General features: G+C 44.0%; 1 protein-coding gene across 1 annotated transcript in view; it reads left to right on the top strand.

Moving 5' to 3' along the window:
- The window catches only part of SNX24 (sorting nexin 24), a 560,997-nt gene that overhangs the window by 291,936 nt on the left and 247,758 nt on the right, over window positions 1-21,303 (top strand). The window lies entirely within an intron of this gene.

Below are 21,303 nucleotides of genomic sequence, written 5' to 3'. Positions count from 1 at the left end.
TGCTTTGCTCTTTTTACTTCGGCGTTTTAACAGGTGAAATTGAAGTTTTGAGGAAGGGAAGCCAAGCATGAAGCATTGCTCTAAGCTTAATTTCATTAAACCCCGTGCAACCGGTAAAGATTAATGCACATATATCTCTTGCTAATTCTTTCCAATTACTTGGCTGATGTAAATTCGCAGGCCTTGTTAATTATGCCGAGGTCCAGTAGTAATTTTTAACGACGCCCGGGCCGCAGCGGGGGATTTCAGCCGTGTAACCTTGCCCTCCCGCGCAAACCCTCAGCAGATTAGGGCCTCTGACTGGAGTCCATTCATTTTCACCTCAAGCCTAATTGCTGCCGACTGCCTGCCAGGGGTAGCCTGGCCATCTCCCGCTCACGGAAAGCGGGTCCTTCGGACAACAAATAAGGGAAGATTAATTGTTTGTTTTTCTCCCTCCCCAGGGAAATGTGGGAGCTTAATCAAGAAAAATAATTTCTTCTTCTGTTGATTTGGCTTATTTGGAGAAGGGATAATTGTATTCGGGACAGGGCCAGAGCGATGCCTTTGGTAAGAAATATTGCCATTTACCTCCACAAGAGACAGGGCTACAGTGAAATAAATGTTACAAAACAGTGGAATTGATGGGAGTTGTTCACATTTCTCATGGTAAGTAATTCGGCTTCTGGGTTTGTGCCTGGGCCGATACTGTTAGTAGTATTGTCATTTGTTTTGTCTGCTTAAGGAAATTTAATCAAGGAGACAATAGTAAAAAAACACTTTTCCAAATTGTTCCTAATTGCCAGAGTACGCAGTGAGCTAAACACTACGATGTTTCCAATTAAGGAACCTGCTTGGACCGAGCGCCATTAATTCTCCCACTCCTGATCTGATAAATAAGCTATCAAAGTGAAGTGGATTAATTGAGAGCAATTAGTTTCAGGTTTAGCATAAAATACAGAAGGCCGGCACCCATATCGATGAATGCAAATGATACGCAACAGCATGAATTTCCTAAAACGCAAAGGTTCACAAGCTGTGGGGCAGAGCACCCATGATCTAGGAAACCCAAACACATTCACAAAGGGCAGCTCTAGTGCAGGTCTCTTCCCGAAAATGGTTAAAAATAAGTTGTGAACCGAAAGTGAATGACACCGTAGGCACACTTCAATGCAGTTGTAAATTTGCCCAATTCCTAGAACATCCTGCGTATCAAGAGTTCCTGGACTCAGTTTCTGACTTGATACCACTGGTTGTACGTTGCAGCACAGAGTGAAACTAAAGCCGGATACCACTACTCAGAAGTCCCTACATCAAGCAAATGTGTATAGGTTTTAATTACGTCCTATAACAAAAGTACTTTTATGTCCATCCTAACACAACCTTAATCCTACTTCAACCTACAACTAACACTCACTGCCATCCTCTTCCTAACCCTACACCCCACCCTAATCTTACACTCAACACTAGGCTTTTCCCGAACACCAAAACTAAGGCTAATCCCCGCAGTCAGTCTAAACCTGTGCCCCACCCTAAAATTCAACCATGCTCTAACCCTGAACCTAAGCATTGGTGTATCCTTTGCATTCCCCTTGCCTTAATTCGAACACGGAGTCTAACTTTAAGCATAGCCCTATGCATAACCCACATCTTTGTCCTAAACCCAGCACTAACTCTTATCCTCACTGTTGTCCAATTTCTAACACTTATCCTAGCCCCATCATTCTCAACGTAGCGAATGTAGCTGTGGTGGTATTCCTAGTTGAGTAGATGTTGATATAATGGCCAGTATGTAAGGATACTTTAATGTAAGGAACTCTATATAATGGGTGGCAGCATTCCAATAATAACTTTGGTTGAATGCGGCAAGAATTTCAGAAGGAGGGGAAAATCGTGTGTAACACAGCTGTTCATGTATCGATGTGGAGAAACCACAGGCATGTTTTGGGCCTCTGCGGCTTTGTGAGGCAGAAGGGATCACCACCAGGCACAAGGCATCTTCTCATGTCAAGATTCATGAATTTTGTATGTGAAGAGGCTAACGTAGTGCTCATTCAAGACTGTAGCTCTCGTTAAGACAGCAGGTGCAGTGGCACCAGGGCCTTGAGGCATGATGGGCCTCTACATCTCAGCTATGGCTATGTCCCATTACACAACCCATTTTCTTTGCTTCAGTTAGTGCCATGGTATACCACTATGATCAGTGTTGAAAGCTTTGCCATTACCCTTCAGATTGGGAGCATTTATATGAAATTTTCCCTCAGTTGTTCAGGGGTTCTCTGTCATTTTGTATTATTGTGTTACATCACTGCGCCTGTCAAAAGCTGCCTTTACTAGTAGTGTTTAAAGAGCAGACAGGGGCATACTCACGACCCTAGTGCACTTTGCTCTGCTTACACCATCCAGGAAACGAAAGCACTTGATTTCCTTTTCATCAAGTGGCGACTTAGTTCTTTTAAAATACGGGTATTTAATTGTAATTTAATTGTACTCAAGCGACATCTTTTTTGCATTCATTCTTATGTGTACTTTTCCTGTATTTCATTTTGCACGCTTATTTGAAGGTCAGTACGCAGACCAAAATGTAAAGAAGGTATTTTCAGTAAAGGGTTCTTCAAATGAGGATAAGCTCTGCCGCTTTAGATTTGTAGACATTTTGTGAGTACCAAAATAGTGGGTTAGCATTTGTAGAGTATTCACTCTCATTTGAAGCATGCTTATGTTCTAGTTTGAAAGCGATTTGGCTCAAGGAAGGATGGTCTTGGTCAGACATTTAAACGCCAGTAACCCTACATGTTAAGGACATGACCGGGAAGTAAGTTCTACAATTTAACCACCAGGGCGAAGAAAAATGCCCCTCTGGCACAAGCTTATCTATATAAATAAACCAACAAAAGATTTTCCCACTTAGCCTAACTACTCTGGGTGGAGTAATCTCATAATTCTGGTATAATGCACCCTGTCCCTTGGCAAGGATGTGCTATCTGGAGTCCCTCTTCCTTGGATGGGTACCATATTATTGACAGTGGGGAGGGGACTGTGTTTTCCATTATAGTGGCATGATAGGCAGAAAAAGTTTATTTTCTGCCATGTTCATGCTCCTTGGTGGATTTCCTGACTGATAGCTGTAGAGAAAGCTGTGGTCACCTGCAATCCCTGTTCTGGGATCACTGGAGAAAAATGTGTCAAGGGAATCAGTGGATTTCTTATGAAGAACTTGAGTGGCGTGTAACTACCATCTTACTTTATCACCTAATTTTGTACAGCCTGGGTCAAGCTAATGGGTGTTAGTGTTTACAAAACGTACATACTTCTAATGCATCATAGGTCTGTAGGCATATTGAACATGTTATGAATGTTTGCATGGAAGAGTGGCTCGGTGGCTAGCTGGTCTTAGAAATGTTCTCTCACTGCTTGTCAGTGGGTCAAGAGAAGATTGCCTTGCCATGCTGCATGTCCACTCATATGGAATTACTCAACCACGTATGTGGTAGTTTTAAATAATACTTTTTTTAATTGCCAAAATCATATCATCCATATTGTTGTAATTATTACCTCTTAGTATCACATCTATAACTTTTTGGAAGAGAGATAAAATGTAGATTCCGTTTCAGAATTAGAAAGAATTTTCAACACCTGATGAGTTACCAAGAGTTTTGAAACTATTGTAGAAAAATCTTTAAATTCATATTCAAAATAAAATTAATTTGAGTCCTTCACATTGAGGATTATTCCTCACTGTCAATTTGCAAAGACCAATTGAATCAACTTGGTGTGCTGATGCTATATTTCCGTCCCAGCAAACCTGTTGCCAGCATCCCTGCAATTGTTTTATAAAGGTTTGAAGGAATAACATTTTTTCTAGTTTACACCTCAAGTATTTTCAGTTCTATTAAGGACACGGAGTCAAGGATTATAATTCTCTTTCTTTTTTTTTTTGTTTGAATCTGTTTTATTGTTTTCAATTTTCGTGGTTGAAATTACAGCGAAAAGGTGTATACAATGGTATTTTTCATTATGATACATGTTTTTCAATAGTTTACATTGTGCACATCACCATAAGTAAAAGTTATTGAATCCCCTTCAGCAAGAGTAATGTTTTACATGGCAGGTGCACGCCGTGTCTCTTCTGATTAATGACCATTCTCTGCGTGTATCCTCAGTTAACAGATCATACATTTCTATTTTAATATAATAAAGCGAACTAAAAGGTAAATAAGCTGGCTCTGGAGCAAACTAGGTTCTGCCAAGTATGAGGGTATGTGATTACCTTGACCATTAAGAGACAGATTTTCAGTTTTACAAGTACATCCACAGTTTGAGTAAAGCGGGGGTCTTAGGGATCCCATTCCGATGGTTTAGTATGGTGTGTGGTGTGCAGTTTGGGGCGGTGCTATCTTATATTAACCAATACCATCTGCAGTTGCATGTTGTGTTTGATCAGGTGAGCATAATTGAGCATAATTGAAAGCTTTCTCATCCTTGACATTTTGTTTTTGAAGCAACTGATCCTCCTGTGCATTGTCAGTGAGAGGTGTGTGTAAGGTTGCTAGTACTGCATCCACTGGCTCGCTATGGGGTATTTGCGGAGACCCAGCTTATCCTCCCTGCGAAGCACTACGGTTTCCGCCTGTGCTCAAACCGTCACGGATCGGGACCAGGCTTCATAACATGGCACTTCAGTTTTCTTCCATCTCTGGGTAATAAATTTTTTGGATAGGGTAAATCCTAGGTCATGAAACCTTGGAGGTGGCACGGTTATGTTTAGTACGGTGGAGTAGTCCTAGTATACATGTTTCCCAGCTGTTAGTGATTGATCGGCCGGTACAATGCTGCAGTCGATCCATCACTACCCTTCAATAGTCCTTCAGCATGGGGCAAGACTATAACGTGCAGTATATCTGCGTCCAGAAATTGACATCGGGGGCAGATCACGTCAGTTCTGCAGAAGAAGTGATTAATTTGCTGTGGTGTCAGATAAACTCAATGGATAATATAGTATTGGATGAGGCAGAATCTAGCATTACGTGGCACTCTCAGTGGGCTCTCCAATATTTGAGACCATTTATTATCTGTGTACGGTGCACACTTATGAGCCTCCCAATGCTCGAGTAACCGCATGAGGGGTGTGGAGTGGAGGGGAGGTGTGGTGTCTCATGGATTCTGCTAGCCAATGCACCAGGTGTGTTCCTGCACCAAGTGCATGCAAATATTGTAATCTCAGGTGTGTGGATGCTTGATTGATGTCCCCCCCCCGGACTGTTGCAATGCTCCAGTGAGGGAGCGGTGTAGGAGGAAGCCACCAGGAGGTATATTAGTATCTTCCTGTAATGTGGCATGTGGGAGGAGAGCACCGTTATCATATAGTTCCCCAAGTGTATGTATCCCAGCTGCACTCCAAGAGGCCGGTTCCGAAGTTGACGTGATATGTGTTCCACGTGGCGTTCCCACTAGTGCTATTGCTGGTGTGTAAGGGATCACTCCCTTCGTAAGGAATAGACTCCGGCGATAGCAGCAATACGCTGTTCGCAGTAGAGGGGCCTCTGGTGTAGGATGTTTTGTGCATGGGTGGAATAAGTGGAGCAAGTTGGGAAGTGTCCATGCTGGGGTGAGGGTTGCAGTGTCTACCAGATTCCTGCCAGCTCACCAGTTTGACACCCATTGAAGTTGGGCAGCGTGATAATAAAGTTCTAAGGGAGTGCCATTCCGCCGTAGTCAGTATCTCTGTAAAGTTTTGGGAGCGCCAACCAACAACGTGTACCGTGCCATAGGAACTTCCAAAGTAAACGTTCTATTGAACAAAAATATGATGCCGGGATATATATTGGGATATTTGTAAAGTAATATAATAAGCAAGGTAATGCAACTATTTTTATCAGTGCAACCTGGTCTGCCATAGAGAGTGGAAGGGACTTCCAGAAGGTCATTTGTGTCTTTAAAGAGGTCACTGCACACGTTATGTTGCCTTCTAGTAGGTGATCTTCTGTGCGGTATATCTGTATCCCCAAATATCTAAATGTTTGTGGTTGCCATACCAATGGCGCTGCCAACAGGGGAGGTCCGGGATCTTGTTTGGTAGACAAGAATGGGGCAATACAAGACTTGGTCCAATTGACCCAGAGCCCTGATAGTTCCGCAAAGGTGGTACATTTTTCTGTGATAGAGATAGGCAGATGTGTGATATCCCGTAGGTAAATGAGGATGTCATCCACATAAAACGATAATGCATGCATGCCATCTCCTTGGGGTATTCCCTATTCCTGTCCCCGCACCCTGAGTGCCACTGCTAAGGGTTCGACCGCCAGGGCAAATAGGAGGGGGCATCCCTCGCATATGCCTCTCTCTGTAGAGATGGGAGGAGAGATCACAGATCCTGTGCGCACTCTGGTCATTGGTGATATATAAAGTAGCCACACTATATTGTGCCCAACCCCATTTGTTGTAATACCTGAAATTGTTACGGCCATTCGAGGGAATCAAAGGCTCTCTCCAAGTCATGTACCAGACAGCCGGCTAATGGCCACCACATCGGTACGTGCCTTAGGAACCGATAAAACCTGCGGATATTGAATGACGTTGTTAGGATTGGTACAAAGACATTCTGATCTCTGTGGACCGAGTCTGGTATCAGGGGTGGTAATCAGTCAGCTAGGATCTTAGCCAGTATCTTATAGCCAGTGTTGAGGAGTGCTAGTGGCCTAAAGGTGCCGGTTTGTGTTGGGTCCTTCTGTGGTTTCGTTAGGGTAATGAGAAAGGCGTCTATGAGTGTGGTGGGACCTGCGCTAAGCCCAGCGCCTCCTCATATAGAAGAAGCAAGTGGGGCGCTAGCTGAGGGACATATGTCTTGTAAAATTCAGAGGGCAGCCCATCTGGGCCAGAGGTTTTATTGGTAGACAGGGCTTTAATGGTGGACTGAACTTCGGATAGCGAGATGGGTTCGTTCAATGCTGCTCGGTGTTCTAATGGCACCTGCGGTAATTGGAGACCCAGCAGGAATGAGTCTATGTCTCCCGCAGGGGGAGTGTTAGAAGTGTGATATAGTGTAATGAAATGGTGGGTCAACTCTGTATGGATTTCGTATTGAGTATACAGTAATGTTTCTATGGAATCACGCAGTACTTCGATTGGGCGCTACGGCCTGTCTTGCTTTATTAACCAAGCCAGTAGGGGACTAGCCCTATTTGCTGTAGTGTGAGTTCTAGCTGATTGTGCTGCATAGTTTAAGCAACGTGATTTTTCTAAGAGAGACAGTTGTTCCCTCTGTGCCGCAATAAGTGGAGCTCGGTTGTCAATGTTGTGTACAGCCTAATTTTCTAGGTTTATCAACTTTTGTTCTAACAGGGTTGCCTCCTTATCTAACTGCTTTCGCATGTTCGAGGTTACCCCATGCAATGACCATGCAGAGTTACCTTAAAGGCATCCCACTCCATGGCAGTTGTGTTGACAGAACCCTTATTTCTATCAAAATAGTCCGTTATCATGTGACTGACTGACTCCCTTATGCAGGGTCTTCTAGGGCTGCTAGTTGTAGGTGCCAGGTAGGCACTGGTGTAGGATCTAGATCCCAGTGTAGTTGGAGATATTGGGGGGGTTATGGTCTGAGTGTGTTCGGCCCATATATTCTGTGTGTTGGACATATTGTGGTAGGTTAGAAGTGCATAGCAACTTATCAATATGCACATGTAATCTATGTGGAGCTGAATAGAAAGAGTAGACTAGTAGTGGCATTACGGGCTCACCATATATCAAGGAGACCCCAGTTATGTAGCCATTTAGTTAGGCTTATGTGCGTTAGAGGTCGCTATGGTGCCAGGGAGTGGTGGAAAGGAGCGATCAAGTGTTACATCTATGACGCTGTTGAAGTCCCCACCTGGTAACCATGGCATGCCCCCCTAGTGAGACATAACCTCTGATAATTGTCTTAGGAATCAGGCCAGTGTTAGGGGCATAAATGCTACCGATGAGGACATATCTGCCGTCCACGCGGCCTTTCACGAACACATATGTGCCCTCTGGGTCCATTACTACTACTTCAGTTATGAATGAGACCCCGGCTCGGATCTAGATCAGAGCTCATTGAGCATAGGAGGAGTAACTAGTAGAGTGTATCTGCCCACGCCACCATCAACATAGTGTGTCTGCTTCTAGGGCTGTCAGATGGGACTCTTGCAACAACGCTATTTGTATTGCATGCCTTCGAAGGTAGGAGTTGATTGCATATTGTCTACTGGGTGTATGAATTTCCCACACATTCCAGGTCAGTATTTTAGTGGGAGTCATACAATTGTTTGTACCATACAGACAGGTTCCCAATCCACCCCATAACCAGTGTTATAAGCAGAAACAATGGAGTATTAGACATCTTAATCACCCTATAGCAATTCTGGCCTGGCTGCAAACCAGCTGGCAGAAACACTGAACACATAAAACACAACATGTAACCACCAACAGTCTAAATACCATGAGAGCGGTACACTTTGACCAGTGGCTGCCCAAACTTTTAAAAACGTTTACTTTGAGGGGGTTTGATGATGATGCAGTGAGGGGCTGGTACAATCCCCGTATATGCCTTTGCTGCCGACCTGAGGTTTGCTCAGGCTTGGCAGGAAATTAAAAAATGCTACCTCGAAGCGATTTCCCTGCCCATACTTGTGTGGACAGGGAAACAGCTGTGTCCCTGGGGGTGAGCTCCCCAAGACATACCTTGTGACCTGGTCCCATAGGATGGGGTCCCTATGGCCTTTGAGTGCTCAGGGAGGAGGGGCGCGTTTCCCCACTCCCTTTAAGTAATCAGCCTCCGGTACTGGACTCCCTGGGGCCTTTTGATGTACAGGTAGGGAGCTGCGTGGGTCCCCTCCCCATGTTTTTACATTTCAGCCCCAGGGGTGTGCCCCCCTGGTGCATTGTGAGGCTCGCAAAGAGGGAGCTGCACGGGGACCCCTCCCTATTTTCTTACACTTTGGCGCTGGGGGTGGGCACACTGGGGACTTCTGAAGCTCAGAGAGGGGGTCTGTGACCCCCACCTTCCCTTATAAAGTATCTCTAGTCCAAGTGGAGGACTCTGCAGGACCTCAGGAGGCTCAAGGATGGGCTGTGTGTCCCCCCTCTTCATATAATATAATTTAATTCCTGGGGTGGGCTCACCAACGACTCCTGGAAGCTCAGAGGTCGGCAGTGCGGCCCCCACCTCCCCATATAAATTAATTTCGACCCTGGGGGTGTGTTCCCTGAGACTTCTAGAGGACAGGGAGGGTGGCCACACAGCCCACTCCCCTCTATAATACAGTAAATGAGGCATGGCCACCATTTTCCCCAAATCCCGCAAGAGTCTCCTGGGATCTTGGCATTTTTTTTCTCCATTTTAGTCCCGTGGGGAGGGCGGGACTTGGTATCTCTATCCTGCCCTCTTACATTATTATAATTACTTTTACCTCACTTCAGGACAGGGGACTTAGTCCCCGAGCCCTACAATGACGGCCAGCAACATTTTTCTCCTGTTGCTGGCAGCCAATCAGGGTGCGTGCTCATGCGGGAATCTGACTCCCGTGGGAGCAAGATGACCCAAGAGAAATAAAGCTCCCTGGGCCAATCACAGTACTCTATTCTTAAATTGCTGCTCCCGTGAGAGTCATCCCGATATACAAGATTTTTTCAACCTTAATTTTTTTTTAAACTACTGATCAGATTTACACCAAATCACAAACAATACAATCTTCAGACCAAGATAGTTCCTAGTAGCACGCTTTCAGAAAGTTTGTTGCAGATTCGTCAAACAGTGCCAATGTTTTTTGCAAAACAAAAAACACTTTTCCAGCAGAACTGACTATAGCTACCTAGTGGCGACTGATTTATTGGGTTTAGGGGTGGGTAGGGGTATAGAGTTGGAAAGGTATTTATAGAGGTTAGGGGGTGGGGGGCCATAAAGAAAATAAATGTATAATTAATAAAAAAATTAAAAGGTGGAGTCTCCGCCCCAAAATAAGAAACTAAACGAATTTAAAGTTATGTGTGTGTGAGTTGAACTTAACTATGCTTAATAAGCATGGTAAAGGCATATGTGTGGGAAAGACGCACATTCCATAGGCGTAACTGTTTAAATAGTTTTTACTTTATTTGTCTATAATGTTCCATGTGAGCATTTCACTATTATGTTGGTAATGGAGGGACCACATTTTACTGAAATGATGTTATCATAAATGTCCTTGTATTCTGACTTTATTATTCTCAAGTCTGTTTGAATGCAGATTCGCAGTTGCTGAGGTAATAACAGAGTGCTACTCTGCTTCCAAATTCTCACCCCAGTTTCCCAATATTTCTGAATGTTCCTGTTCTTCTTTGGCCTGCTTTGAGTTTCTGACCTATGATTTCAACAGTATGTCATGATAAAAGCCTACTATGCATCGCAGTTTATACCCGGTGTGCTTGCATCTTTCTATTCCCTTAAGGCCTTAATAGTCTAATTTATGCAAAGGCTCTGTAGTCTAGAAATTGAGCAACAACTTGTGGTCATTTCACCTTTTTTCTGACCTGCTCCGGACAAGGATCTAATAAAAGAGTGATGGCAGCAAGAGAATATTTGAAACTCAGTTTGTGAAAAAACAAAATGCAGGTAGACTAGGTGATGGTCTTGAGGGTTAAAGGAGTACAGTTAGAGATGAAACTAGGGCCAGGGATAGTTACAAAGCCTGATTATTCGCATCCTGGTGTGGCTCTAAAAGTCCTTTGCCAAAGACAAAGCTGGTGAAGAAAGGCCAAGTGTTGCACCAGAATATGCATGCCTGCCACGGGGCCAAGAGCAGCAGCCTCCTAACTTGTTTTGGCCTTTCTTTGTTGCATGGATCCCCAAATCCAGAAGTCTCTGGTGTGGACCTCTGGGACTGGAAAAGTACACCAGAAGGGGGGTCTCCCGCAGCCCCCTGGGATCAAGGAGAGGTAGAAGAGTGCAACCTGATGTCTCATCATTGTTTGACGGGACTTTGTGAATTTATGTACCTGTGTGGGGTGAACTTAAGAAATTTTGCACGTCTACAGAAAGTACCAAATTGCTTGAATTTTCCCACCTATAAGGACATAATTGAAAATTCTTCTGGGCCTGCATTAAAAGCTAGTGAAAAAGTTCAGACATGGAATGGTCAGTTCAGGTGTCCGCTAGAGATGCAAGTTACAAACATGTAGTCTGTCTCACTAGCCTTTGAACATACTAGAACAGATTAGTTGTATGCACCTAAGTAAATCTAATTCTAGAACTTCTAATTCTTTTGAAACGCTAAAAGTTTCTTTTCCAAAGAAGGGGTAGGTGAACATTTTCCCGAAATCCTCAATCAGTGGAATCTACACCTTTTAGCATTCCCCTAGCTGTATAGATTGTGTTTTTTCCAATTCAGTTCTGTACTGCATTATTTTCTGTTCCACCCATACTGGTTTTCTGCCTTTTCACCATTCAGAATTAGTAGTTGGTTGCAGCCAGTCAGAATGGATTTCTCGCACCCCACTTTGAGCCGCTTTGAGTTCCTCAGGATGTCACTCGTTGGCGGTGCTTAGCAGTACAACCCAAGGAATCCTACTGCAGTCCGTGGCAAGCACGAGGGTTTCATCTGGCACTTTCCTTATCTACAGTTTTGGATTCAGGAAATTTCATCTGTCTTCAGTGGTGTGCAATCACCATCTGTGGCTACTAAACCAATGGTTCTGCCTGCAGCTGCCCATAACAACAAAAGGCTTGAGAAACTAAAAAAATCCCAAAGATGGGAATGCTTAGTAGCACAATGGTTGTGTAGAGATACAGGTTTTTTGTTGCTCATTCATGAAGTGCTGCATTTTGTAACTTTGTTAATAGTTGAATTAGTATACTCATCTATTTATGTTTCGTTTGTATTTATAGACAAACACTTATCCCCATACATCCACCATCTATTTGCATCACTCCCTTCCTCCACAGGCCTGTTGAATGTATAATGGCATTTGTACACATTTAATTATCATTGGCAAAGCCAATAGGTCTCATCCAAGCAAGAGCTATTGTCTTTGCTGATATGTTTTGGCCATGTTGTACACCAGTGTGACTACTGTTCAGCTTGGCTAAAAAATAATGGGGTAAAGGAGAGTGTTATGGAGTGTCGTAAAATGGAGTAGAGTAGAGTGGAGTGTTATGGAGTGGCATGGAGTGGGGTAGACTTAAGTGGCGAGGAGTGGAGTGAAATGGAGTGTCGTGGAGGGAGTAGAGTGTCGTAGAGTTGAGTGGCGTAGCGTGTCAGATTGGAGTAGAGTGTCATAGAGTGAATTGGCATAGCGTGTTGTAGAGTGGTGTAGAGCAGAGTGGAGTGGCAATGAGGGTGTTGGGTAGAGTAGAGTGTTCTAGAATAGATTGTCATATAGTGGAGTAGCTTGTCATAGAGTATAGTGGCATGGAATGGAATAGTGTAGGGGAATTGAATGCCATAAAGCAGAGTGGAGTGGAGTGGAGTAAAGTGGAATAGTGTGTCAAAGAATAGATTGGAGTAAAGTGGCATGGAGTAGTATAGAGGGAGTTGCGTAGAGCATCGTAGAGTGGCATAGTATTGTAGATTGGAATAGAGTGGAGTAGAGTGCTGTAGAGGGGAATGTCATAGAGTGGAGTATAATGGAGTAAAGTTTAATAGAGTAGACCTTCGTGGAGGGGAGTATCGTAGAGAGTAGTGTCATAGAGTGGAGTAGAGTGGAGTAGAGTGAAGTCGCATAAAGTACAGTGATGCAGAGTAGATTGACATAGGGTGCATTGGTTTTGAGTAAAGTGGTGAAAAGTGCATTGGCGTAGAGTGCAGTGACGTAGAGTAGCATAGAGTGCAGTTGTTTAGAGTAGAGTGGTGCAGAGTAGATTTCAGTGGTGCAGAGTGCAGTGCTGTAGAGTAGATTGTTTCAGAGTAGAGTGAAGTGGCGTACAGTGGAGTGGTGAAGCGTAGAGTGCATAGGTGTAGATTAGAGTGGCATAGAGTCCAGTGGCATAGAGTAGAGTGGCATGGAGTGCATTGGTGCAGAATAGATTAGAGTGACATGGAGTGATGCAGAGTGTAGTGGCATAGAGTGCATTGCAGTAGACTGCAGTAGAGTGGCATAGAGTTGAGGGGTGCAGAGTAGAGTCCAATGGCATAGAGTGCATTGGCGTGGCGTAGAGTGGTGCAGACTAGAGTGGTGCTGAGATCAGTGGCGTAGAGTACAGTGTTGCAGAGGAGAATAGAGTGGCGTAGAGTGCAGTGATATAGAACGCAGTGGTGTAGAGTGGCATACCAGGCACTGGCTTACAGTGCAGTGGTGCAGAGTAGAGTGGTATTGAGTTCAGTGGCAGAATGTGCAATTTTGCAGAGTAGAGTGTTGTAGAGAGTATGGTAGAGTAGAGTGGTGCAGAGGACAGTGGTGCAGGTTAGAGTGGTGCAGAGAGCAGTGGCGTAGAGTACAGTGGTGCAGCGTAGAATAGAGTAGTGTAGAGGACAGTGACTTAGAGGACAAAGGTGGAGAGTGGTGTAGCGTGCACTGGCGTGGAGTGCAGTGGCATAGAGTGTTGTAGAGTATTTTGGCGTAAAGTTCAGAATAGCTTGTGTAGAGTGCAGTGGCATGAAGTGCATTGGTTTTGAATAATGTGGTGTTGAGTGCACTGGTGTAGAGTGCTGTGGGGTAGCGTAGAGTGGCATAGAGTGCTGCAGAGTAGAGTGGCACATAGAGTGCAGTTGCACAGAGTGGAGTGGCCCAGAGTGGCGTAGCATGTAGTGGTGTAGAGTAGAGTGCAGTGGGGTAGAGTAGATTGTTTCAGAGTAGAGGGAAATGGTGTGGAGTGTTGAAGAGCTGAGTGTAGTGGTTTAGGGCATAGTGCAGTGGCATAGATTAGAGTGGCGCAGAGGAGAGAAGAGTGACGTGTAGAGTGCAGTGGTATAGAGTTATGTAGAGTGATGTAAGGTAGATTGTTTCAGAGTAGAGTGAAGTGGCATAGAGTGGAGTAGTGCAGGATAAAGTGGAGTAGTGCAGTGCAGTGGCATAGAGTGCATAGGCAGAGAGTGCAGTGTTGCAGAATAGAATGGCACAGACTGGAGTGGCATAGAGTGGAGTGATGCAGAGTACAGTGGAGTGGCCTAGACTGGAGTGGTAAAGAGTGCAGTAGCAAAGAGTACATTGGTCATAGTAGAGTGGCGTAGAGTGCACTGGCACAGAGTAGAATGGTGCAGAGTAGAGGGGTGTAGAGTGAAGTGGCGTGGAGTGCAGCGATGCACAGCAGATAAGAGTGGTGTAGAGTGCATTGGCATAGAGTGCAGTAAATTGGTGTAAAGTGGTGCAGAGTAGAGTGCAGTGGTGCCAACAAGATTGGCGTAGTGTTGAGTGGTGGAGAGTGCAGTGTTGTAGAGTGGAGTGGTGCAGAGTGCAGTGGTGCAGAGAAGAGTGGCATCAAGTTTAGTGGCAGAGAGTGCAGTGTTGCAGAATAGAGTGTTGCAGAGTACAGTGGTGTAGCGTTCAGTGATGCAGACTGCAGAGTAGCAAAGAGTGCAGTAGTGTATAGTAGAGTGGGATAGAGTGCACTGACACAGATGGGTGGTGCAGGGTAGAGCAACATAGAGTGAGGTGGCGCAGAGTGCAGTGTCAGAGAACACTGGTGCACAGAAGATTAGAGTGTTGTAGTCTGCATTGACGTAGAGTGCAGTAGAATGGCATTAAGTAGAGTGGTGCAGAGTTCAGTGCAGTGACATAGAGTGCATTGGCTCAGAGTGCAGTGCTGCAGGGAAAATTGGCAGTGAGTTCACTGGCGGAGAGTGCAGTGTTGCAGAGTAGAGTGGCATAGAATGAAGTGATGCCGGATAGACTGCAGCGGCATTGAGTGCAGTGGTGCAGAGAAGATTGGCATAGAATTCAGAGGCAGAGGGTGCTGTTTTGGAAGAGTAGAGAGTTGTAGAGTGCAGTTGTTTGGAGTAGAGTGCATTGGTGTAGGGTGCAGTGGCGTACAGTGGAGCAGAGTGCAATGACAAAGAGTAGAGTGGTGCACAGTAGAATTGAGTGACATGGAGTGCAGTGATGTATAGTGCAGTGGCATAAAGTGTTGTGTAGTACAGTGCTGCAGAGTAGATTGGCGTAGAGTGCAGTGAGGAAGCATAGAGTACAGTGGCAGTGAGTGCTTTCACGCCAAGTGGAGTGGTGTAGAGTAGATTGTTTCAGAGAAGAGTGGGGTGCGCACGGTAGAGTAGGGTAGTGAAGAGTGATTTGGCATGGCATGCACTGGCATAACGTGGAGTGGTACAGAATAGAGTGCATTGGCGAAAGTGCAGTGGCATAGAGTGTAGTGTTGCAGAGTGTCGTGGAGCAGAGGGGAGTGGTGTAGAGTGCAGTGGCAAAGGGTACAGCGGTGCATAGTAGAGTAATGTGGGGAAGAGTGCATTAGCATAGAGTACAGTGGTGTAAAGTAGAGAGTCATACGTTGGCGTTGAGTCAGTGGTCGAAGTGGGCGGGATCTGAGTGGCACAACATGCCCATACTATTTTAATTTCCTCTACTTTTTATGAAAAGGCAACTGTCCCCTGACAGTTGAAGTGCTCCAACTAGAGTGTAAGGCGGCGAGCCTCCTGTGTTCTGAAACTGAGGAAGGGGCAGACAGCTAAACAGGCCTTCTTGCCAGGTTACCTGCTTGCCTGAAAGAAAAGGGTGCTTGGAAGCCGATATTGCTTTAGTTGATGGAATCACTTAAAGATTCCAGATAATGCACATTTATTTTTTTGGAATGGTATTGCCAGGGGTTACAAGCTGAGCTGTGAAGTATGTGCTTTTAAGGACAGTTATTTTGAAAATAACACTATGTGTAGTCTGGGTATTACTAAAATCTATATTTTGGATGTCCTTTGCATATTAAACCTTTTGCACATTTGCAGCCTATCTTCTGCTGAGTGTGATGCAAGTTTAAAATAATGACTTACATATTCACAGTGCTTTAAGTCACAGATTAGAACACTGTAGCACTAAACATACACAAGTCTGTATTCTCCATTGCAATGACTAGGGTTCAATTCTGTGGCTCTCTTGTTGCTTGTACAGAACCTCTGCAGTGCATTTACTAATAAAGGTTTCATAATGTGCATAGTCCATTTCCCACTGATTAACTTAACTTAGATGTATTTTTCCTTTAGGCTGTGCGTTAGTTATCTGATAACTTAGATGTATTTTTCATTTAAGCTGTGCATGAGTTACCTGAATGTGAAAGTCCAAAAAAAAGTTACCAACTAGTTTGTTTCTAGCCATGCCCTTGACCCCACTACATTGCCCACTCACCCTGTCTCCATTTGCGGGCAGCATCACAGTTCCCATACTTTTTTTAATTCCCTTCAACCAATGTGTGGAGTGTGCAGAGTAGAGTGCAGTGAAGCAGTGTGGAGTGGTGCAAAGTAGACTGTGGTGGTGTAGAGTGGTGCACAATGGAGTGTGATAAAGTATGCATGGTGTGGAAGTGTACTGCCATTACAGGCAACACATCTTCAATTGAAATGATTATTACATTTGCACAGACATACAGTTTACTGATAAAGGGATACAGCACACAAACGATAATGTATGAAAATGTCATCAACTAGTGTATTGACTGGTTTTGATCATATTCAGATATTTGCGTGCATTAGGCAGGTGCAAGGAGGAAAGAGTAGGAAGCGGAAGCAGGGTTCCAGAGTAGGAACTAGCAATCTGGTGTGGATGCTCCATACCAGACTTAACTCTTGTCTTTTATAATAGTGCAGTAGAGTTTTGTCTAGTTTGAATTCTCCAGGAGATGCATCAAGGGCTACCGAGGAGCAGACCTTAGTCCCGATCAGGCACTAAGGGCCAGATGTAGCAAAGGTTTTTACCCATTCTCTGTCTATGGGAAAAAGTGTTTGTACATATGGCCCTAAGTTACGTGTAGTGATATTTAGTTTAAGGATTGTACAATGTGTGATTTTGATTTCACGAGAGTTCTATGCTTGGAAGATGGAGATATGGCGGGTGAGACATGTGGCAATGGTATCAGACAGATGATGGAGAGACATACGTACCAAATGTAGGCCAGTCCCAGGTGGGGTGAAGACGATATGCATCCAGCGATTTGAATGATGATCACACATGTGCTGCACTTAACCATAAAGGATTAGACACTTAAGAGAGGAGCAGGAACGTGCAGGGTATACGTTTTGACAGTTACGTGGGAAAGACAATAAGGTAGGGGCATTTAGCACTAAGTATAACACCTCTGGTCGCCTCCTGAGCAAAGTTGCTTGTGAGTAAACTTGCAAGGAAGGAGAGTGACAGATGGTGAGTTAATGTTGGGTGAAGAGATGCAACAGGGTATTTGCTGGGAAGTTGCAAACCAGTGTGGGTAGTGGAGGTGGGGGTTGGAAACGAAGAAAATGTATTTCTCATTGCTCTCCGCCAAACACTGCATAGACCTGCGACTATTACAAAAGATTCACTTGGTGAAAGACTGGTGTGATAGGGTGGTCAGATGTTGGGGTCCACATAGATATTTTGCAGTGTACTCAGGATACTCCATGGGTGTGGCAATGCTTTGGAGAAGTGTAGCGTACCAACAGGTAAATACTCCTGCAGATACAGAGGGACGATATTTGATAGTACAAGGAATCCTGAATCAGACTCCTATTACCACAGTGAACACATATAGCCCAAATCATGACGATCCACACTTTCCCCCCCAGATTTTGGCATCATGTGAAACGCTGAAACCATAAACAATAATATGGGGTGGAGATCACAATGTCGAGATGGCACACTAGATAACACTAGAAAAGGGCAACCAATTGAGAGTAGCACTAACTGGGATTATGCACCAATATAGCCTCTTAGATATATGGAGAGCGATATATACTGACAAATGCAAATACACTTTACACTCGGCAGTCCATGGCAAGTCCTCCAGGACAGATTTCTGTCTGGGCTCAAATGTTGTGGGCTGAACTGCGTCGATTTAGCATCTCGCCCGAATAACCTGTACAAAAGCTGTATATGCAAGTCGAGTTTACTGCACCGAACTTCGAATTGTATTACTTAATAGCCCAAACACAAATTGCTTCACATTGGTTTTACAACTTCTGACCTATACCACATTGTGGCCTGGAAAGGGAGATCTCAAACCCAAATGAGCAAACACTCTTTTAATGAAAACTCTGATACAGCCCAACGATGAAATAGACACAGTCAACTGCACAGTTTGGGCATGGCAAAGGCTGGCTAAATGATGTGCTGTTGACGTTATATCCTCCCCACACATGCCACTAGCTAGGAACCCTAAACTTGAGATTACATTTGAACCTCTAGCCGCCGAACACCTGAGAGACTGGAAACTCCATACTCTGGGGGATTTATACAAACAGCAAATTTAGTTCGCTGTCATACTACATTGGTAGGGGCTGAATTTCACCACTAGATGGGTTTCTTTATTGTAGATTGTGAGAGATGGTTAAAAAGGGATTCTCCACATACTCCCGCCCAGGACCTGGGGTCTCCTATAACTGGTGCCCACAGGGTTCTCCCAGAGGAAATTAGTTGCTGTAATGTGTGGGGGATATGAGGTCGAGCCAAGCCAGGCCAGGGCACAATGGTTACATGACTTGGTAACTGACAAATCGGATGAGGAATGGGTATATTGCTCCGAGCACACTAAAGAGGTATCCATGAATGGTAAACATAGGCTAGTTCACTACAAATTCTTACACCGCATGTGCTATACACCAGTCACACTAACACAATTTGGTGGGCATGAAAACACACAGTGTTTGAGGTGCCATGCTACTGGAGCAGACTTTATCAACCTAGCAAGTGTATGCCCACAAATCAGTTACTCTTGGGGAAAGCTTTTCTGAACCCGCAACAAAAGGACAGGGCTGACCCCAGTCCCAGATCCACTGCTGGTGCAGCTAGAGTATGTGAAAAAGATCCCCAAAAGTGAGAGGGAATTTGTGGGACTCGCATTGATGTTGGGAAAACGTGGAATAGCCTTGCACTGGGGCAGAGTGAACACCCCCACAATTGCAGAATGGATAAAATGCATAGTAACGTGCAATGTCCATGCAGAAATGTATAGCAAATAGTTGCCTACATCGTCATGACCAATGAACATTTGGGATCCTCTAAAAAATGCCTTGGCTGACAAGACATCAAGCCAACAGGGGCCTGGAACGTCCTAGTTATCACATTTTCTCTTCTCTTAGATTCATTTATACCACTTCTCAACTGTGGTCTGTGTAAAAGGTCTGTCTGTGACGAACTATGTAGCGATGCACAGTGTATTTATGATGTTACTTGACGTATCCCAAGCTTTCCCACCCAGTAGACTGCGATCTACTGGTAGCTCTCCAACTACTTGTAAGTAGCTCTCCTGTGAGAATCTAAATATTAGTAGCTCGGTGCAAATTTCATTGAAAATCAGTAGCTGTTTTTACAGAAAAGATGGGAAACCCCTGATGTATACCATACCAGCTATGTTGGATACTGGCTGTAAGATAAATCGAGTTTTTTGTTTTTCAAAAGAACCCAAAATGGAAAAAAATCTTTTCCCACTGATTGCACAATCATGTCGATAAAACACAGAGGAATAATTTGGAAAACCTCTGTTACATGAGAAGATTTTACAAAAAAAAAGCACATCTCAGATCTTGATTTGGCCAAAAATAGGTCTAAAAAGCTCTTTAGAATAGTGAAAGCTGCAATAAATTTCAGACCTCATCTCGACCATCTAGACAAGAAATTGTAAGAATACGCCTGTTTTTTTAAACTAATGTGAAAAAGGATTGAATCATCCCTTATGCCAAGTCGTCTATTTCAGCTCCAATTAGAATGTTACCTAAAAACTGATTTTAATTCAGAGAAATGTGACCGACTAAACCTTTCACCATAATTTCCAAGCTTAACGTTTACAATCACTTTGCTGATCCTTCACACAACAGCTTGGTCAAAGGGATGAGATGTGACTTAGTTACGTTTTGTTCTAGCCTCGTCCATCTCTGACTAAAACAAGAACCATATCCAAAATGCCTCCTCCTAAACAAATTTACAGCAGACCTGAGGAATTAAAGAACTACTGCCCTATTTCTGCTCTTACCTTCCTTGCCAGAATTGTGAAAAGCTGTGTGGATCTAGGCACTTTGCTACGGACAACAATCTACTCTACAACGTCTAGTCTAGTTTCAGCGCAAGTGCAGCATTTAAGTGCAGTTATTCCACAAATCATTGATAATGCTATTTGCATTTTGGCAAAGGGCGTCTTTTTTTATTTTTTATTTTACTTGATCTCTCAGTGACATTAACCACAAACCACAACCTTTTTATCTATACATTAAACGACCCTATGACTATTAAAGGAACAGTCTTCGACTGTTCAAATATTATTCAGCTAACTACTCATAAGTTATTAATTTGGCCCGCTCGCTGTCTGCTCTGGTAGCTGTACCTCCAGAGGTCCATTAAGGGTCTGTATTAGCCATTCCTTCTTCAATGTACATCTGGAAGCTCTAAGTGATATCGTAAATAAATCATCCATACCGTATTATCAATAAGTCAACAATACCCAGCTCTACCTAAAAGTTTAATTTCTCACTAAAATATCTCTACTGGCCTCTACTCTGGTCCACATAGAGTACTTGTTCATGAGTAAAAACGTGTATGGCAAGGCTTCTATACGCATTGCTTAATGATGCATACAGTGTAGGCCTGTTTGTATGCTAACATGGTCCCTGTTTGTGCATTAAATGCTCTAGAGTATGTGGTGCAGGTATTGAACCTATGAAGCAAGCTTGCTTATTTAAATGGCAGACTTAATAAGATGTGTGCTGGATTGCTTTGTTTTTCTGAAACTTGCACTGACAGGCCAGAGAAGGAACATTTCCATTCTTTGATGATTTTTGTAAGCACGGCAGCTAAAATGTGGCTTGCAGTTCTTTCCAGGCCAATATTAGGCCATGGAGAAGAGAGCAAAATGAAAAAAAGACAAAGAAAACAGGTCGGAATAGGGCACAATAAAGGAACAGGGAACTGTTCCTTTAGGAAGAAAAGTACTCACACACCCAGATAGGTGTCATGCTTCATCATAGGGCCTGCTCCTCGTTTAGCTGACCCTGCAATGTTCGACTGGCACCAACAAGGGGGCTCCTTGGCTGAGATCTTTTATTCAAAGCGGTATGTGAAGTGTATGTGTGCATAGGGCCTCTAGAGTAGATTGTTATGTATTTGTGATGTGCAGCTAGGTGAATTGCTAAAATAGCTAAATAGACCTCTAAATGCAATTTTATTCACTGAGTATACTTGTCAGGTTAAAAATGTAGTGGCTATCATAAGATGCAA

Source organism: Pleurodeles waltl, chromosome 1_1 (assembly GCF_031143425.1).
Source record: "Pleurodeles waltl isolate 20211129_DDA chromosome 1_1, aPleWal1.hap1.20221129, whole genome shotgun sequence".
NCBI classification, from domain to species: domain Eukaryota; kingdom Metazoa; phylum Chordata; class Amphibia; order Caudata; family Salamandridae; genus Pleurodeles; species Pleurodeles waltl.
This window is presented reverse-complemented; position numbering and strand designations above follow the sequence as displayed.